Source organism: Triturus cristatus, chromosome 7 (assembly GCF_964204655.1).
Source record: "Triturus cristatus chromosome 7, aTriCri1.1, whole genome shotgun sequence".
NCBI classification, from domain to species: Eukaryota; Metazoa; Chordata; class Amphibia; order Caudata; family Salamandridae; genus Triturus; species Triturus cristatus.
Window position 1 is genome coordinate 1,149,076,472 of NC_140590.1, and position 21,650 is coordinate 1,149,098,121.

Here is a 21,650-nt window from a genome sequence, read left to right on the forward strand (position 1 = left end):
ATGCCACCCGCTTTACAACTTGCTCCATAACTCATGGACACTCTCGCCAGTGAATCCTGCGCCCTCGAGTGACATAACGGAATGCCTAACTAACATGGAAAGACAACTCGAGATACCTGCTCCACTGAACTTTAGATCCACGACCGGCATAACAGTTTGTCTAACTCGCATGGAAAAACAATTCGAGAAGATAACACGGGACATCAACATCATCATTATGAGCCTCATAACCCACCCTGCATACAATCAACATTCACACCTTCCCTCTATCAACATCACCAGTCAACCCCTATGCTGGTCTCTGACCCAACCAAACAGTTGGCTCCCTACTCCCCTCAACAACCAGTGTCACAGGCTGAAAAGAACTTGCCCCATAATGTACCTAAGTGAGGCGACTGATCTAGCGAAGACATACGACCCAACAACATTCCTGGACACCCCCACCTCCAAGATCCAGGTGATCACTGGATTTGCAGAAACCTAAACCCTCCTCGGACTACCAGGCCACCAGCCCCATACACCAAAATACCTATGGCACCCCCCTCCCAGAAGCACAGTAGCACAAACTGCATACTCATTAACTGCAGGTCAGCAACAAAGCATGCAACAGAGCTGGCTGAAGCAATCCTGAACTACGACATTGACTTTGCATTCATCATAGAAACTTGGCTAAATGAATCCTCCTACCCAATACTCGACCTCCCAGTCCCCTCGGGTTTTTCTATCATCAAGAAGGACCGGGAGGTCCGACATGGCTTAGGCATAGCCATCATCCACAAGAACAACATCACTATGACAGAAACAGGCACCTTCTCCTACCCCACATTTGAATACCTCAGCACCACCATTACGCTAAAAGGAAAAAAGTGAAGAAATGTCACCTTATCTACCACCCACCAGGAAACTCACTCACCTTCAGTGAACACCTGTCGGATCTGATAACTATCTGATAATACTATCTCTCTAACACCAACAACATAGTCCTAGGTTACTTCAACCTCCACTGGAATGTCGAGAAGGACACTTTAATCACATTTCTAAACAAACTCTTGCACAGCAAAGATCTTACCCAACACTGCAGGGGGCAAACTCACAACAGAGGTTCAACCTTGGATGCCATCATAGCCAAAACAGAGTGGTAAGCATTGATAACATCCTTCCTGTCGACTGGCAGCTCACCATATCATCCTGTTCCACCTGAGCCAAGCAGAAGCACCTCCAATCCGATCTCAGAACACTCTCCAATGGTCTAGAAACATCAATCAGACACCCCTAACCGATCTGAAAGAAGGAATGAAGACCCTCACCCCAACAGATAACCTTACTACAGACAAGCTTAAAACCTGCTACAATTTGACGATGAAAGCCATCCTACACCAAGTAGCCCCCCTTGAAACTAAAAAGGGTCAGAGACACGCCCTCGAGATCCTGGTTCAACAAAGACCTCAACACAGAAAAAAAAAACTAAGAGCTGAGAAAGGATTCTGGAGAGTCAACCCATCCATAACCCATCTCTACAAGCTCAAAGGGAAACTCAGGAAATACCAAAGTCACATATTAAAAGGAAAAAGCCTCCTTCTTCCGTAGCATGGTAGACAAAGCAAAAAAACACAAAGAGCTTTTCAACATCATCAGACGGCAAACCTTAAAACCAACCAAAGAAGCCCCACTTGTCTCCAAAGAACAACTCTGCTAAATTCTTCAACTATACAAATTATAAAGATCGAACTCTCCCTAGGCGGCCACACAATGACCTTCTCTGGCAACCCTTCCCCCTACACAGAGGTTAACATCTTCCCAACTCACTCCTTAGGCCCACCAATAGAGGCTTCTCCCTCATTGACCACCAGACTCAAACAGAACCCTAGGCCCTCCACAGCACCCAGGAGTTGGAAGATTTTCAACCCACTCACGGAAGAGAGCATATACAAGGTGATTTCAAAATCCAAGCCCTGCTCGTCCTACGCAAACCCTATTCCAGACACCCTGGCTAAAGGCCTCAACCACACTCTAACCCCTCTCTGTACCAATATAATACACGGCTCCTTGAGCAACAGGACTGTCAGACTGCCTCAAACAGGGAAAAATCACCCCCCTGCTAAAAAACACACAGGCACAGACCCGGATGACCTCAACAATTTTAGGTCAGTCTCCAACCTTACCTCCCTTGTCAAAAATTCTCGAGAAATGTGTTCTCTCTCAACTCGATCAGCTCATTGACTCCAACAACGTACTTGACTGACACCAATCGGCTTTCAGGAAGGGATGCAGCACAGAAAAAGCTATACTGAATATAGCATAGGATTTACACAATTCTTTGTATGCAGATAGATGCTAACTACTCCGCCTCCTTGACCTATCAGCGACCTTTGACACGGTCGACCACAAGCACTTTTGAACTCCCTGCAACAACGAATCGGAGCAGATGGCACAGTTCTACAGTGTTCTTGTCATTCCTGCATAACCGCTCTCAACGGCTCGACTACTGATACTTATGCCAGTACCTTAGGCGTCCCCCGAGGCTCAGTACTCTCACCTACACTCTTCAATATCTACATGGAACCCCTCACTGCAGTACTCAAACAAGCAGCCATTGCCTACCCCTTGTATGCTGACGACACACAGCTTTACGTGGTAATATCCTCTTTTGGATGACATACGCCAGCTGAACACCACTCTTATACAATTCCAAAATGGACTGATACACAAACAACTTAGATTCAACCAAGGAAAGTCTGAAATTATCCATCTTCCAACCACAGCCCCACCAGATCAAAGAATGGCTAAATAACCTAGACGCACTAACCTGCAAACTGACTCTGACAGACTCCGCTAAATCTCTGGGGATCACACTGGACTCAAGTCTGAACATAAGCACTCCATACAGACTACAGCAAAGCCGCCTTCTACAACCTATAACTACTGAGCAAAATTAAGTCCTTTCTCCCAGCAAAGGTCCTAAAAACCGCCACGCAAGCTCTGGTTTTGTCAGAACTGAACTATATGAGCGCCACCCTCACTGGCATGCTGAAATCTTACTTAGCCCCTCTGAGAGCCACTCTAAATGCAGCAGCAAGGATTGTCACCAGAGCAAAGGGATACAACCACATCCCTCCCGCAATGAAAAGACCGAAGTAGCTACCAATAGAAGCACGCTGCTGCTTCAAGACTGCCTGTCTCACCCACAAAGTTCTACACACTGGTAAAACATCATACCTAGTGGCAAAACTCACAAAGGCAGGCAAAACCAGAAATTTAAGATGCTCCAACATACTTCTCATCCGCCTAAAAAAAAATCCCTCTCTTGCTCTTTATCAGGCAATACTATCCCAGTACATTTCAAAACTAACCCCTCCTTCATGAGCTTCAGAAGGCAACTAAAAGAACTCCTCCTCAATCAGCACCTTAACCACTGGGGAAACATTTATCTCACTCTGGAACTACTACCTCATCCTATCTGTTTTTTCCCAAGGATTCTACACTGATTTGACACTCAACACTTTAATTATTCTGTATTGTTATGACGCATAATGCCTTAACAATGTTGTAAAGCACTCTGATAACCTCGGGTCTAGTCAGAGCTGAAAAAAACTCTTTAAATAAAAATATAAATAAATAAATAAATAAATAACACTAGCACTCAAAAGTTATTTTCACTATTGGAAGGTTGCCTGGCCATTAGAGAAACACTGGGAAGCAATATTAAATACAAATACTGTATCTCAGAAAAAGGACAAGCTAGGAAAATAATTAAACTACTGTTTTTAATGCAATCGACCAGATGCCCCAAAACTTGCTGGCACTCCAGTCCCGATCTAAAAGTTCACAGATGACACCTTACTCATCTCCCCCAAAATTGCAGGGTGGGCAGAGAGGACTCCTTTGAACTCCCGTCCCCTGAAAATGCAGGGTGAAAGCTGTGGGCATCCTTCTTGACACTACAGTGTAAAATCCTGTTTGACAGGTTTGCATCGTTCACATAGAACACGTAGGGCACACTTGAAAGGGAAGACAAAAGGATGCCAAGACAATTCTTGTCGATTCACTGTTTGGTTGCTAAAGGACTCTTCTCTTCTCCTACCAGACGTCTGCCTTTGGGTTTATTGTGGGCACAGTGGATAACTCTAACTGGATTCTAGTGTTAGATGTGGAGGATACTAGGATTATCATAGTATACCTCCTCACACAAACACCCAGCACTCAAAGCCTAGGTTTAGTTTGGCAGAAAACTTTTTCTATCTTGAAAATGCCCAAAGTGGATAAGGTTGGCCCTTGTAACTTTACCCATTTGTTAGGGCATGCCCAGAAGTCATTCCCAGCAACTAGCTACTGCCAGGCATAATATGGCACCTCCAGGCACCCACTTCAGAACATTTCATGAACTTACAGGAGCTCAGAAGAGGGCTGGCCCTGCTGTCTGTAAGCTTAGATGAGCCTTGAAAGAAAAAACTGAACCTGCTGCCTCTTGTACCTATGACAAAGAAGTGGACTCCAAGGATCATAAAGCTGACCTCTTGTTTAAGAAAAGAATACAACAAGCTTAAAGTGGCCTTTTCCTGGAAGTACCTAGCTGACCAGTGGCAACAGGACCTGGACTGGACCCTGCTGTTGTCCTCTGCCTGACACCCTGCGAGTCTCCAAGTGCCTCCTCTGAGGTCTTCGGGGGCTATAGAAGTGGACTCCTGTGATGGATTGGAACTTAAAGGACTAATGCAGAAGGTAAAATCTTTCACCAGGATAAACCTGTTTGGTGTATCTGACTCATGCTCCATCTAGGTCACCCTCAAATTGCTCCTAGGTCCCAGTCACGTGTGACCATGGACTATTATTGGCGTTTTGGGCTTTCTGGCGCCATTTTTACTTAAAACTTTAAAAATTCGTATTACTGGTTCCCCTATTCAATTCAATTCAATTCAAATGATCTTTATTCGGATATATTTAAAAACATCCATAAAAGTACATATAAATCACAACATTCATCCCTATAAACAATAGGAACTACATCAAATAGCTATAATATGTGCAAAGGGGCCGATATTGGTGCAAATAGCAATGTGCAAATAATAGAAAGATACTTCAGGCCTAACAAACCATGTTCATTTTGCTCAACATCAGACAGCAGAGGATAAAAATCAATTAGCTCTGAAAAATTACATCCATTAAAATATGTATAAAACATGATAATCATCCAAATGAACGATAAAAACAAACATTGTTAATCATAACATGTATAGAGGAACACCCATTGTGCAAAGATGCAATGTGCAAATAATGCAACCTATCAGGCCATATTCATTAAAGTGTTTGGATTTCTGGTATTGTGATGTAATTTTGTTTATTACATTTTACTTTTTTCTAATTTGTTTGGGTTTCTTATTGTTTTTCATTTTGACTTTCGTACTGTTTTGATACTACAGAAGTTAAGCCTGTCAATTCTGTGCCCTCGCTACCAGGGGTTTGAGCTCTGGTTAATTTAGTGACTTTGAGGGTTCACCCGGAGAAGGGCTGCAATTAGTACTTGATGTGAGTAGTCTCCCACCCCAAACACTAGTCTAATTTATTACAGTTTCTATTTTCTATGAAACTTAAATCTCTTCCTTATGCATTCTGCTAATTATCCTTACATGAAAACACAAAGACACATCTTGTCCTGTACTTAGTCGACCCTCTTTAAAAAGCGGGGCGTGTTATATGTTAACAGAAATTTTGCTGCAGCAAAATTAAAGAACAGGAACTATCCCAATAAATCTGGGCTGTCTACTAATTCAGGACAATATGTGCATTTTTATTTAGTTGTAAAGCATGCATTTTAAAACTTGATTGCTTCTTGTCGCATAAGAATAGATGGCATTTGGTTATATTGATGTAGGGCAGCTGATCATGGTTATACGAATCCACCATTGCAGTATAGTATATTTTTGGTTGTGAATCGGCATGGTATTGCATGTGCCTTGCCAGGATATGGTGATCTAACATGCCTTGCATTACACAGGCATATCTATCAAACAATGGTTATATTGAGTCATCATGACTGCTAGGATCTTACATACAGTGTGCAACTTCCGGCTAGTGGTAAGCTTACTGGTATACAACCATATACCATTACGTCAGCCTAACATTGGTTGTATTCACTTGATGGTGCCTAATCTTTTGATTCCAAATGTCTCTTTGGTTGGCTTTTAGTTTACCTGTTCTTGATCTGGGTGTAGTCTGTGCTTAACTGGTCTGGGCACTTGTCGTTCGGTGTATGATCAAACTTATCTCCGTCTTCTCTTTCCTCTTTGATATCTCTCTAACCATACCCCGTGGTGTCAAAATTAATGTATGAAATCTTTGACACAGGATTTTACTATACCTATCTTAGCACACAATTGGTTTTGCCTCATTTGAAAAGTAAGGATGTATAGAATTTTGTTTTTTAAATACATGTTAGTACAAAGGGTGTCATTTTTATTGTCACACATTCCTTAGTTGATTTTGTCAAGTACTTCGTATAATGTTGTTTTTGCTAGTCTGTTGTTTTTTGCAAAATTGTTTTCTTCTTTTGTGTTTATACATTGACCTTGTTCAAAATGAGTACATACATGTGTCTATATATGATTGATGCCCTGGAGAAGCCCTGGCTGTCGGGCAAAATGCGTTGGCCGTGGAAGAATTTGGAATTAAAAGAATTTCCGCTTCAGACTTGGAACTATGGATTGATACGTCTTTTTGACTTGTGTTTTTTGTGATCATGTTGTCTCTCACTTTTTTTTTATATCTATGTTTTATGATCGTGTGGCAGCTAGTCATATGAGGTGGGCAATATTCAAGTTTGTGAGCTAGTGGTGACTTTACTGGGTAGTGCAGTAAGTTGTACCTTGCTGCCATACGTTGCTCTTAGATACAGCATTACAGTTGATACACTGAAATCTAGCAGCAGGTTCAGTCTCCGAAGGATCAGGTATGAAATAATCACAACCACGACACTACTGAAAACAAGAAATAGGTGTTCCATAAAGAAACTCTGCTATTCCCTCTTCTACACAAATACGTTCTAAAATCATCTAGTTCGAGATTCTAGGTTTAGAATAAGGATGGGTTCTAGAGTGGGATCTCAGGAGAATTTGGAAATGCGAGAAGGTGTCAGCATAGTTAAGACTCCAGTAGACATTTTTCAGAATTGAAATAAGTATTTAGTCTGAAGCTGCACACTTGCAAGAATAAAGAAAGCGGAGAGGTCTGTACCCCTCAAAGTCCAAGGGAATCTGCTCCTCCTAACAGTGTGAACATTAATCAAAACATACAGAAACTTCAACATCAGTCATATCTCTTCCCACTCCTCCAGAGACCAATTGTGTCAAACCCTATGTTGTGCAGTTTCAACATTACCAGACACTTCGATCCCACAAACTTGGACAGTTACTGCAACCTTGAACTTCTCTATGTTCCTGATACACCATGAATAGGAAGCTTCATCTGCTCATTAGGTCTCCACGTTCTAGCCAAGATTTCTCTTCTCAGGCCTTACTATGAAAAAACAAACAATGACAACAATACTCCTTTATCTAGCTATCAAAGCCTTGGAAACACACCTGCACAAAAAGAACACGCTGACCAAGCAAAGTACCTTTTAAAATCAAGGCCTTTAGTTAGGCTAACTTTAACTAAGCTTTAATGTGCACTTCAAGTTCATGGTTATATATGGACATGTGTAACTTCTAACAAAACTTTACTTAAGCAAATACAACTTGAAATGTAATATAAAACGTGAGTAAACATACATGATTCATGTTTTGTCGAACGTTAGTGCACATGTTAATGAATCTCCAGGTTCTACAGTGAATACAGTTCTGTAAATGCGTTTAAATGGTCACACATGTTAATAAGATTAAGGCACACAGTGAATATAAGGTCAGGTGCACATATATAGTTGCACTTCTGTGACATGTAAGGTTGGAGCCTAAATTAAGCTGCTCCAACAGCTTTATTTCAAATCTAGAAATACATGTTTCAGCACGAGTGAAGGGCTGTGAAAAAGCACAGCGATTAAGGAATAAGGACCGTTCTGCCCCTCCCCATTCTGATGGCTCTGCAATGATACCTATACCCACCCCTGTTCTGTCCCTGTGCAAAGGCAAAGCAAGCCTGTACACTGGAAAGAAAGATGAAGAGGAATATATTCCTCTTCATTTACATAACATCCGAAAACATCAGTTTTTTAGGAAAGCATTGAAGTTAAATAAATCTTCGTTTAGGATTTAGCTGGTTAGATCCTTTTTGTTTTCTATTGCTCAGCACCAAGATGCTCTGTTGGAGTGAAAGGTTGTGCTTTATAAACTTTAAATAAAATAGACTAGAAATGATGATACTTTTAATAATGATTTCTTGCACCTGAGAGCTGGATTCAAGTCAAGGAAGGCTTTATTCGATTGATTGGACAAACAATCATAAAAGCACAAAATTACAATATACATAAAAACAATTCTTACATTAAAAAAAAGAAATTCACATGAGTGATACATTGATAAGTTCATTGATAATGTTAAAAACAGTATTAAACTTACAAAAGCCCTCATCTCATTAAAAACAATTACATGCGCATGTGTTTCCTTAGGCTCAAAGCTTTTTTCAAGAAAATTGTTATCCTAAAAAGACTATGCTCATTATCTAAACATTGTAAAGTCAAAAGGGCAGGATGTCATTAGCGTAGCCCAAACTATTTCAAGATAGGTACTAAGAGCAAGCTCCTAGCAGCAGAATAAAACCTACAAAAAAGAATTACATGAATCATGGATTGTGGGGAGGTATTTTCGCAGGGGCATCGCTGGAGGTCTTGAGACCAATCATTTATTATGGGAAAAGTTACTAATCTATGGAAGACCCCCAGCCTGAAGCGCGTTAATAAAAATCTATCATAAGCAACAGGTACAAAAATTAAATAGGGTGGAATATTAAAAGTAGTTAAGACCAACTGATTACACGGGACTGTGGGTTTTAAAATCTCAGATGACATTCTAAGGGTATCCAGGAGCAGGATACCCTCTTTTCTTAATTCCTTCCTTGTTGTTGCCCTAATGGTAGTAGGATTGGTAAAATACTCTAAATGGCCAAGATCTTAAAAAAAATTATAAACATATCTTAGCCATGGTATCCTCATAGCACCTTCCAGATTCAAAATATCTGAAAGGATATCTCAGTTCAGTTTGGCCTCTTCTTTAGTCCAGAGCCTGTGCCATAACAACAGAGGCTCAAGCTTAATTGAATCAGAGATAAAGGGGAGTCCTAACTCTGCGTGACAAATGCATGCTAAGATACCACTCGGGACAGATAGAACGTATCTTAGGAAGGAGTTCTCTACTCTGAATTGGAAGCAGATCTGCAAACCCCCAGACCCCACTCCCGTAAACTGCCGCTGAAACACACTTAGCCTTGTACATTTTGATGAGCTTCTCTGGCGAAAACAGTAAGAGCAGATGTAGTGCGTAGGAGTGCCAGTTTCTTTGCTGCAACTACTTGTACCAAGTATCGTTGTGGGCGAAAAGAATGCCCAAGTATGAGAATTTCTTTGTAATCCCAATCTTTTTTCCAGCCACATACATATCCTTTTGTTTCTTTATGCCATTACCACAGCGCATGATAAAAGTTTTGGAAGAGTTCACCCTTAAACCTAGGTCTTTCATGAAAAGGGTAAAACTGTCATGATTGGTTAATGACAGTGGGACTAGAGGACGGTCCAACACCCATGCCTGCCCCCCTATTAGACGGGATGCATTCATTTAGGTTGGTGCTGTCTACCAATGTTGCTGGATATTTACTACCAACCAACTCCTCCATCTTGGCAAGCCTAGCTTCTACGTTAGTTACCTTTAGCATGATGGGTTCCAAGAGGGTTAACATCATTATCCAGTATTGGGGTATCTTTCATAGATCCACATGCCTGAATCATTCCCCGTCGCCGAGGCGGGAGTCCCACGGTAAATAAAAAAGTAATGCCAAAAGTGTTAATAGTAGTAGTAGTAGGCCCAAAGAAAAGGCCTAAGGCCTAGATCTTAGCAGCCTATCTATCTCATTATGCAAAAAGAACCAAAGAATTGGTACCAACCAATCAGACATCAGCACCCTTCTAGAACCCTTTCAGCAGAGCCAGTTCTCCTCAGATTTTCACCGCACGTCATGTGGAAGGGAGTCTCCCTGAATGCCACTCAGTTTTTCAACTTCCTTCATCATGTCTGACAAGAAGGCCTTGTTCAAGTCCTGCAGAACCTGCGCCAGGAAGAGAGTCCATATTGATGACCAACATGTGGACTGCATCTACTGCCTCTACACCAAACATGAGGCAAAAGATTGAAAAATTTGCCGCACCTTCCCTACAAAGGCTCTTAGTGATAGGAAGGCGAGAGTGCTATTGTGTCTTAAATCCTCTACGGCTGAGGAGGATGACAGAGCCTCTACTTCTAGCAAGAGAGCTAGGTCGCATGACAGCTCTTCCAGTGAGGGGAAGAAACGCCATAAATCTTCCCACTCTACTTCTGGCACTTCTCAGAGGACTCCCATCATTTCCTCTGAATCAGCGCACTCTCCTCAGGACTCTGCTCTCAAGGACTCTAAGACGCAAACAGTGAGTAAAAGCCTTTCAAAATCTCTGGCTTTCTCTCCTTCGTCGATGATTTCCATCAGTTCTTCTGCTCCTTCGTTGACGGAAACTATCTCGACGATGTCTATTACCTCTCGTATTCTGTCGACGAGGATTACTATCCTGTCAAAGAAGCCTGTCATCGAGGGGTCATCGATGAAGTCCTCGCCGACGAAGCCAGCGTAGAAAACCATATAGACGACGATGCCATCGAAGAAGCCTTCATCGTCGACGAGCGAAGTGTCGACGAAGTTACAGTCCACCCCGTCATCAAAGAGCCCGTCGACGAAGGTCTCGTCGTCAAAGGTCCCGTCGACAACGATCCTGTCGATGAAAAGCCTGTCGACGTCGAGCCCGTCGACAACGACCCCTTTGACGACATTAACTAAAAGCCTGTTGACGACGAAGGTATCAACTGAGAGCCCATCGACGACGATGCCAGGAGATTTACCTGTTCCGTCTGCGACACCTGCAATGGCGCCCTCTCATTCCACTCCCATTTCTTCCAGGAGTTTTCAACTTAAAACTTTTCAAAGGCATGACTATAGCGATATATCACCGCTTACTCCCTCACATCTCCTGGAAACTTATGTGCAGGATGAGGATGAGGACTATGAGGATGACGAGGACGATGGGCCCTTTGGAATTGCTTGCCATCCTGCCGAATTGCACATCAAATGTCAAGATGACGATGATGAGGAGGAGGACAATTATCAAGAACATTACTATCAGGAGGACATTGTCGTCCTGCATCATAAGCCTTACTATAAGCAAGCTCGTGAGAGCGAGATGTCCCATCTGCCTCCAACTCTGATTCAAGACCTAAAAGCCATGCTTTCAGATTATAGACAGCGTTTTCCCCCGCAGCCAGTCATTCCGCAGGTTCCACCACCTGCGCCGCTTCCGGATCCTTTGCCCTCGCCTGATGCTCCTGTTCCACCGCCTCAACTTCCTGATCCTCCACATGACCCGCGTCAGGGTCAAGATTCAACCTCTGAGGAGGAATTTGAAGAGGGTGAACTGCCAGATCCAGCAGTTACTTAGGATTCCTATATAATCCCTCTACCATCTGATTCGCCCCCAGAGGATATAGGGGGATTTCATAATCTTATGCAGCGGGCTGCGGCCAGGTTTCACTTGCCGCTACCATTGAACAGTCCGAATGTTTTCTCCATGATTTTAAGGAGGAGTCAAGGAAGGTCACGAGAGCTGTCCCCATCATCGACTACATCTGGAAAGAAGGGGTCAAAATTATGAAAAATCCTGCATCTGTGCCAGCGGTGCTTCCGCGGATAGACAACAAATATCGTGCTCCGGCCAATAGTCCCTCCTGTCTCATTGGCCATCCTCGGCCAGATTCGGTCATCTCACAGGCAGCCCAACAAAAATCTAAAAATCCGGCAGCACCTATTACTCTACCGCCGGACAAGGAGGGACGTCGTCTGGATTTAATTGGCAAAAAATTCCACAATGGCAGCTGCCTCCATCAGAGCAGCTAACTCGCTAGTGATAATATGGCGTTATGACCGCCAAATGTGGTCAGAAATGGCTAGCTTGATTGAGCTCATTCCGGAGGACAAGAGACAAGACGCTCGGAAAATTTTATTAGAGGGTGAGCAGGCAGCGTCCGAGACTATCGACTGCGCATTGGATATTGTTAATACCAATTTTCGCCAGCTGGCTGGTGCAGCTGTACTCAGACGCCAGGGTTGGCTTAAGGCCACCACCTTCCGACCAGAAGTCCAGACAAAGATATTGGATATGGCCTACGATGGCAAATCGTTGTTTGGAAAACATAAAGATGACGCACTCCAAGCAATAAAGACTGATACCGATACCACAAGATCCTTGGGTTCCTTGCAGTACAAACGTGGTGCCTTCAGAGGTGCAAGAGGACGTGGTTTTTCTTCCAGAGGAGGGTATCAAACCCAGCAGAATAGGTACCAGCCTAAATATAGACATTCTTATCAGTCGTCGTACAGACAACCCAACACGTCTGGTATCTCTCTTCAAGGCGGACAAAAAAGGTTGCAAAATCAAGGACGAGACACCACAAGGAAGCAGTGATCTCTGCAGGGCGCCTTCCACTCCCTTTCCCCACCCCCCCGTGGGTGCGAAAATGTCAGCTTTTGTGGACAAGTGGCAAGAAATTACATCGGACCAATGGGTTCTGGACCTGGTAAACAACGGTCATACCTTGGAGTTTGTCACCAAGCCACCCACCACACCACCCATGGGACCCCCTCCCCCTCATCTTCACTTATTATTCAAAGAAGCTTTAACGATGCTCCTCAAGAATGCAATCGAGAAGGTTCCCGCACTTCAAAAGGGGACGGGTTTCTATTCCCGCTTTTTTCTCATCAAAAAGAAAACAGGGGAGTGGCGTCCGATCTTAGACCTTCGCAACCTGAACAGATTCCTCAAGAAGCAGGGATTTTGCATGGTCACACTGGCAGAAATTCTAGGTTGTTTCAACAAGGGAGATTTTCTGGCTTCTCTGGATATGGAAGATGCTTACTTTCACATCCCAATACATCCGAAGCATCGCAAGTATCTTCGCTTCACCGTGGCTGGCGCCCATTATCAGTTCAAAGTGCTCCAGTTTGGGCTAAAATCTGCTCCAAGGATCTTTACAAAGTGCCTAGCTCCTGTGGCAGCAGCGTTACGATCCCGGGGAATCCAAGTATTCCCGTATTTGGACGATTGGTTACTCAAAGGCCCTTCGGAAAGTGTAGTCAAGACTGCTGTGACAACGTCTCTTCATCTGTTCCACTCTCTGGGGCTTACTGTGAACAGGAACAATTCTCAGTTACGCCCAATGCAGGTCCTTCCATTTCTCAGAGCTCTGCTGGATACTGTCCGCTGCAGGGCATTCTTATCTCACGAACGGCAGGTTCGTCTTCAAAAGCTGGCAATCCTGATTTCCAGAAGAAAGTCAGTTTCTGTCCGAATGTTCGCGTCACTCCTAGGGATGTGCTCTTCTGCAATACACCTCGTCCCTTTGGCACGACTTCGGATGAGACCCCTGCAGGAGGAGTTACACCTTCAGTGGCAACAGGCTGTGGGTTCCTTCGACGACATTCTCAGAGTCATACCATGCATGAAAAGCACTCTACGTTGGTGGTCCCAGATACCCAACCTAGCAGAAGGACTCACTTTCATACAGGAGGTTCCAGAATTTGTACTCACTACGGCTGCCTCTATGGAAGGATGGGGAGGTCATCTCCAAGATTTACAGATACAGGGGAAGTGGTCTCCAGAGTACAAGAACAAGCACATCAACAGCCTGGAATTGCGAGCAGTTTTCCTGTCTCTGCAAGCTTTTCTTCCAAGGATTGCAGGTTCTTCGGTGCTGGTTTGGACCGACAATACCACCAGCATGTTTTATGTGAACAAGCAAGGAGGGACAAGATCAGCAACTCTATCCAGAGAGGCTCAGGAGTTGTGGGAATGGGTCACACTCCACAACATAACCCTCAGAGCAGAACATGTCAGAGGTCTCTGCAATACATTAGCGGACACGCTCAGCAGGTCCCAACCGGACTGCCACGAATGGGAACTAGGGCAGGCTCAAGTGCTCAGGGTGTTCAGAGCTTGGGGCACGCCAGCACTGGATTTGTTCGCAACAAGAGACAACAAGAAATGCCGTTATTACGCCAGAAGATACCCTCAACAGGGGTCAAGGGGGAATGCCCTGTCCATGCGATGGTCAGGGATTTGTGCTTACGCTTTCCCCCCCGATACCTCTAATCCAGAGAGTCATACGCAAGATGAAGTTGGAGGGCTGCCGTCTCATCCTGATTGCACCCAGATGGCCACGCCAGTACTAGTTTCAAGAGCTTCTGCTATTATCCCAGGACCAGCCGATCCATCTTCTTCCGACGCCCACAATGCTGTCGAGGAACAGAGGTCTGGTACTCCACCTGGACCCTCAGTCCCTACATTTACATGCATGGCCCCTGATTTCTTAGAATTCAAGGACCTGGACATCCTTCAAGACTGTCGGGACATATTGACAAAATCACGAGCTCACAGCACGATTAAAACTTACCATCTAAAATGTAGACGTTTTTGCTGTTGGTGCGAAGCTAACCACGTTCACCCGGTGGAAGCTCCTGCGGAACAGATCCTCCCTTATTTGTTACATCTGGCAAGACCTGGGCTCTCTTTCTCTTCAGTCAAAGTCCATTTAGCCGCACTTTCCAGATTCAGAAAGGGTGCTCACCGTCCTTCTCTGTGTTCATCCTCTTTAATTAAGCAGTTCATGAAAGGACTTTTCCAGGAGTTTCCTCCGGTCAGGCTTCCTCCACCGGAGTGGGAACTCAACACGGTCTTAATGCAATTAATGAAACATCCATTTGAGCCTATCCACAAGGCTGAACTCAAATTCCTTACCTGGAAGGTTGCCTTACTTCTGGCTCTAACGTCAGCTAGAAGGGTGAGTGAAATTCAGGCTTTCACTGTAAAGGAACCATTTCTACACTTCACTCAAGACTACGTGCACCTCCGAACTAATCCGACATTCATCCCTAAAGTACCATCACAGTTTCATCTTAATGAACCTGTAAAGTTAAAGACTTTCTTTCCTAACCCATCTACTCCACTGGAACGAGCCTTACATTCTCTTGATATCAAGAGATGTCTCAAATTCTATCTTCAAAAGACAAAGAACCTTAGGAAGTCTGACCAGTTGTTCGTGGCTTATGGCCAATCTACTCTGGGGAATGCAGTTACAAAATCCACTATTGCCAGATGGATAGCATCAACAATCTATTTCTGCCATGACAAAGCTCACAGGCCATTGTTAAGGAAAGCCAAGGCCCATTCCACAAGAACAGTAGCAGCGTCTACAGCATTGTTTGCTGGGGTGACTCTGGAGAATATCTGCCGTGCTGCGACATGGAAGAATGTCCACACGTTTACGAGACATTACTGCCTCCAATCTACGCATCAAGACGATGCTGCGGTCGGACAAGCGGTCCTACGACATCTTCTTCTTTGAGGCCGTTTCAGGTACCTTTTTTCTGCTTTTTCAAATGTTATATATGTCTTTATGTATACGTATCTTCTATCATGACAATGGCATTTTCTATGATAATGACATGTTTCACTTCGAATGTTATTGCACTACATGTTGCTTTTCCCTGTGTAGTTTGCATGTTTTGAATTTTAAGATTGGTTTTTCTTATACCTCTTATTAACGAGTTGTGGATGCAACTGGGAGTGTATCAGCACTAGTCTTCCACCATCTGCAAACGACTGTATACTTGGTATACTGCTTGCTATTCTGATTCAGGCATGTGAATCTATGGAAGATACCCCAATACTGGATAAGAAAACAAGTTACTTACCTGTAACTACAGTTATCCAGTATTGGTATCTTTCATAGATTCACATGCACCCACCCTCCTCCCCATAGAGTCAGTTCTCTATGTTTTGGGACATTTACTTCCCACTTGTGCTAGGAAAATCTGAGGAGAACTGGCTCTGCTGAGAGGGTTCTAGAAGGGTGCTGATGTCTGATTGGTTGGTACCAATTCTTTGATTCTTTTTGCATAATGAGGTAGATAGGCTGCTAAGATCTAGGCCTTAGGTCTTTTCTTTGGGCCTACTACTACTATTAACACTTTCGGCACTACTTTTTTATTTACCGTGGGACTCCCGCCTAGGCGACAGGGAATGATTCAGGCATGTGAATCTATGAAAGATACCAATACTGGATAACTGTAGTTACAGGTAAGTAACTTGTTTTCTTGTCTCAAGTCTACCCCAAAAGTTCCCCTCTAATGTATTGTCGGCAGGCTTGTCAATCTCATTCTGTTTTACAGTATTCGGGGGGCCCTTATTGAGTTCACCCGTACCGATGACAGGTTTCACCTTCTTCCCATTTATTCTCTGTACAGATTTACTCTGTTTTAGTGTGTTTTTACCCTTCCTTATTTTCGGAGGGGGTTCTGTAACCTAATCTAGCCTGCGTATAGCCTTTTGCCCTCTGGTGGTGACCTTAGACCTGACAGGACTGGATTCGGAGTCAGAGGGTGAAGAGGAAACAACATCTATAGCTTGTTCTGTTATAGCTTGTGCTGAAGTACTGGCCAGTAAAGGGGATAGCTCGTTGTTATTTGCCACGCCAGATTCCATGAGTGCGGGCGTAATGGAAAGTCTACTCTGGGAGGGTTGAGGTGTTAAGGACAGCCTTCGTTCAGTGAGTTTTATTTCATTTATGAGGCATGATTCCACCCTCTGTAGGAAGGCATCTAAAGTCCCTACAACATTCTGACCTTTACTGTGTTTTAGCTTACTCATGCTTAACAATAGCTATCCGCAGTTATGTGAGTGACGATAACACACAAAATTATAAGATATCAGTTCCAAAAATCAAAGTTTTAGGGAAATGGCCCCGCCCGGCCTCTTACTGTCCCTGACAAGCGCAGACGGGCCTGCCCTTGGCTCGGGCGCTGGCCACGCGTGTCCCGCACCGCAGGAGCCCGCGGTTGAATTTATTGCGCCTCCTGGCGCTGATTGCAGGCGTCGTTGGTGGCGTCACGAGCCACAAGGGAGTCTGGAGGCTGGAGTCCTCTCACCCGGCAGCAAAGGACAGTTATGGGCTTCCCACTCAGATAACACTAATGGCGGCTTTCCTCACACACGGAGCAGGTACAGCATCAAGAGCTTAAATCCCGTTCTACGGACAGAATCAGACCCAAAATCACTGCTACAACACTCCGGACTGGATTCATTTTCAATCAGTTGGCCAGAAACCCTCTGTTTGCTATAGTTACATAGTTTTGAGGCTTTTTAATGTCAAGGTAGGATTTCTGTATAAGTTATTAATGAAAGCGCAATAGAGTTAGTTTGGCATGGTACCAGTGTTAAAGAAAGTATTAGTTAATGTCTGTGCCGCTTTCCTTAAAGATTGCTTGGGATGGGTAGTTTAGTTGGAAGCTCAATTAGATTTGGGTCTGTATGCAGTGTCAAGTGAGCACAGTCTTACAATATCACCGATACCAGGATGTGTGCAATCGATGCTCAATCCTCAAATGTGTATAGTCTCAAATGTTTGACATCACTGAACATATGTTCGACCATCTCAAAAGTTCAAACCCAGAACATATGTTATGTTATTCTTGTTTGTATAGCACACAATCTGAATTGATATGACATCTCAGTGCCTTAATAGTGAGGGGGGACTTTCAAAAGGGTTCTTAGGTTTCCATTGCAGATTCTTCTTGTGAAGAAGTGCTACCAGTAGTGTGAATGGGAATGGTCCTATATTAGGCAAATACGTCAACTTCATTAAGTGGAGGCTGAATGTTCTTGATGTTTGATGAAAGAGTCTATAGGGCTGTACTGATTCACTTACATATCTACCAGGGTGGTAGGCATGCCATTTGCCTAACAAAAGTATGTATGTGTGATGTGTATGTAAGATAGTTGGTGGTAGTGAGTATTGCTGGGTGATGTCATAACTAGGCCTACTGGTTTTATGGTATTTTAAATAACATCTTGATCTGTTTTTATTCATATTTTTTTTTACCAATTTATTTTTTATTATCTATATTTATTTTGTATTTTGTGCTTAAACGCATATATTTATTTGCACATTATTTAAACAAAAGGGTACAATCTACTTGAATGCTTCACAGGTTCCAGTGCTTAGAATACCAATAGACGATAATTCAACAAACTCATTTAGAAGCATACAAATTTTAGAATAACTCTTGTCCCCAGCTGTTTACTCTTCATATAAAAACGTTCTTTTTCATCTCCCTTACCCGTCAATTTACTCAGCTATTTTTCTGCCAGTCATGACGGAGAGCATTTAGAATCACCCAAAAACAACCAAATTTTCATTTTTTTGGCCATATTTAAAAATAAATATACTATGAAAGTGGAGGGTTTTCTGTATGTATTTGCAAAAATCAGTAAAACAGAAAACTAGAAGCCTTAATCATAACCAATTCACTCCATATTTTGGCTGTATGTTAAAAGTTATGTTTTAATGTTTTTTTTTGTTATGTGTTAGTGCATGAAGTGTCCATTTAGAATGTGATGTACTGGGCATGTTAGTCCCAAATCTGTGCTAAATCTGTGCTACGACGTATGTTTCTGCATGTTGTTTGCACATCTGCGCTTTTCTGAGCTCTATGGTACTCAACTATAGTGCATATCTGTGCACGATTTGTTTTCAGTGTGCTGTCTAACATGCCCTGTTGAGTTAGTGTCTGTTATCCACGCCCACAATACTTCTAGGAAAGTTATTTGATTAAAAAAGGTATACATTGTGCAATTGCCCTAGAGCGTCTTGGCGCTGGCGTAGTTCATCAAAAATCAATTAAAGGCACAAAGGGTTATTAAAAGGCTGAGAACAGACAAGTTTTCAGTTGTTTACGAAAATAAAGAAAATTGGCCTGCCTTTTCAGATACAGGGGCAATTTATTCCAAACCTTGAAGATGGAATGATTAAAGCTCCGGCCTCCCCAGGATGATTTCTTAATTCTGGGAGCAATTACTGAGCATGATGAAGCTAATCATAATAATCTTGAAGAAGCTGATCATAATAATCTTTTAGGGTAGCACCATCTAAATTTATTTTGGAGGTACTTTGGGCCTATTCCATGGAGCGCTTGAAGTGAAAGTCAAAATAAAGCTGTAGCCCAACTAAAAAAAATAAGATGTGTGACAAAGGCAGTGGGTAGGAAATATAAAGGGAGTGGGTGGCAGCAAAAAGAAAACAAGTAGCACTGAGACCATGTTGGCTGCAGGGTCTTGCATGTTCATTTATATATTGTCTGCCAAAAAAGGTTTTTTCTCTGCTTATTAATGCTGTAGTGCAGCTCTATGGATATAATCTAGAGGACTGTTTGAGCATTCTTGTAAAGTGAGGCCTTCGTAGGACTTGCATTCCAGAAATGTGTACATGTGGATTCATGGAGGGGAACATTCTTAGGTGCTATTTTCACAGAGAAGGGCTATGGATGTGGAGGCATTCCGAGGTCCACGCACGGAGTATTGTATTGTTCTAGCATTTATGACTTCAATGAAGATTTCTATGATGCAGAATTAAGACTACAGGTACGTAATCTTTTCTTCTGGACCAAGTCCCTGTGCTGATTCAGCTTTGCGCACCAGGCTTGATGACTCCCTGGGCTTAGCCTCTGCAGCTGAATTCCAGCACCGAAACAAAGTGTCCCTAAGTCTAAAGTTCCACCTACAAAAACAAGGACTCCCATTTGTAGAGAAGCGCCCCTTTTTACATGGTGCCCCCCCCCCCCCCCTTTGTGCCTGCTGTTGGTGCTCTTTGACTAAGTGTGCCCTGGGTTCCTGCCAACCAGGTACCCAGCGCGTATGTTCTTTCCCTAAAATTGTATTGTTGCAAACCCAATTGGCAACTCTCTGGCTACATGTAAGTCCCTTGTAAAAGGTACCATATGTAGCAAGGCACTGTGACCAGGAAAGGCCTCTAAGGCCAGCAAATAAATAGGCCACGTTACATTGCATGCGTTTACAACGTATGCCATTACAACACAAGTCATTACAACGACTTGCTGTGGGGGGGGGGCGCTGGATTTTGGAATAGTATAATTTACGATTCCAGCTCCAGTCTGTGCAACAGTAGGGAAAGTGTTGGATTTTAAATCCAACACCTTCTGCCCCCTACAGCAAGTCATTGTTCCGACTTGCGTTGTAATGGTATGCGATGTAACAACGTGGTTGTTGTAATGACCGCGTTGTAATGGCATGTGTTGTATCGCATGCGTGGTAAACAATGTTTACCCCTGCAGAACATACTGTGCCACCCTTAGAGGCCCTGTACCCTAACACACAAACACACTGCCATTGCAGGCTGCGTGTTTTGGTGCAGAGCAAAGTGAAGAGTCGACATGGCAGGGGGCATGGCCAAGCCGCGAGCTGCGATGGCTGCGCGGTGTTGAAGCTCCGCAGACAGCCCAGCAGAATCAGCGATGTTCCCTACCTCTTGAAACAAGCAACGAACAGCAGGCGATGCCGCTTCATCTCCAGTCCCCGAGAATCTAATTTGGTGGCAGTTAGTCCACGGAGTCGTCTGTTGAGGACCCGGAGGCGGCTTTCCCCGCGAAGCAGAGGAGAAAAGATGGCGGCCTGAGACTGCGAGCCGGGGAGGACGCGGAGGCGGCGGCTGCCGGCGCAGACACAGGTACCCTGCGGGGGCGGCTGGGGGGTTTGGTCGCCTGGGCGCGGGCTCGACGGGGTGCGCCTTTTTGCCCCCCCGCCGCTACAAGAGCGGCGCCGGTTGTGTGGTTGGAGGGGACCGGCGCCGCTTAGCAGCACCGCCTGCATTGCTCCCCGTGTTTCCCGCTGTTCGCAGCGGGCTGGGCCGGTTGGAGCGGGCGGCGGCTTGACCACAGCGGTGGGGGACGGGGGGATGTGCCGGTTGATGCCAGGCGCCCGGGTCGTTCCTGCCCCCTGCATTAGGCCCCACTTAGCGAAGGACGTGCGATCTGGCCTGAGGTGGCGGATGGGCCCGTCTGCTTGACCCGGATCTTGAGTCCTGCTACCTGTGGAACGAATCCTGCGGTGTCTGCGCGGCCAGTGCTGGCCATCAGCTCCCCGGTCGCCCCAGCCGGTTGGCTGGGCCGGCAGTGCTTGGAGAGGTGCAGGTGATCCTCGGTCTGGACCAGAGGCGTGACTGTGGAGCGGACCGGCCTCTACATTGCTGTGGCACGTTCTTCGGCTTGGAGAGCGGGGAACATACAGAGCACTGCGTAAGGGTTGAGTGCGCCTGGGGGACCGTGCATCGTTTGGAGGCCTGGGTCACTTCGCAGGTCCGGCGCCCTTCTTGCCTGTCGACATCCTTGGGAAACCTAAGAGGGCTTGACGGTAGCCAGTCGCGTCGCGGAGGCATGGGTCGCAAGGACCCGAAACAAAGAACACTTCCATTCGAAAAGCTCTCAGAGCAACCGTCGGAGAGTGCTCCTAACATGGCGGAGCAGGCTGAGAGCACGGCTGGTGGCGTGTCGGCCCGGGCTCCGCCTGCGGACTGGCTGCAAGAGAT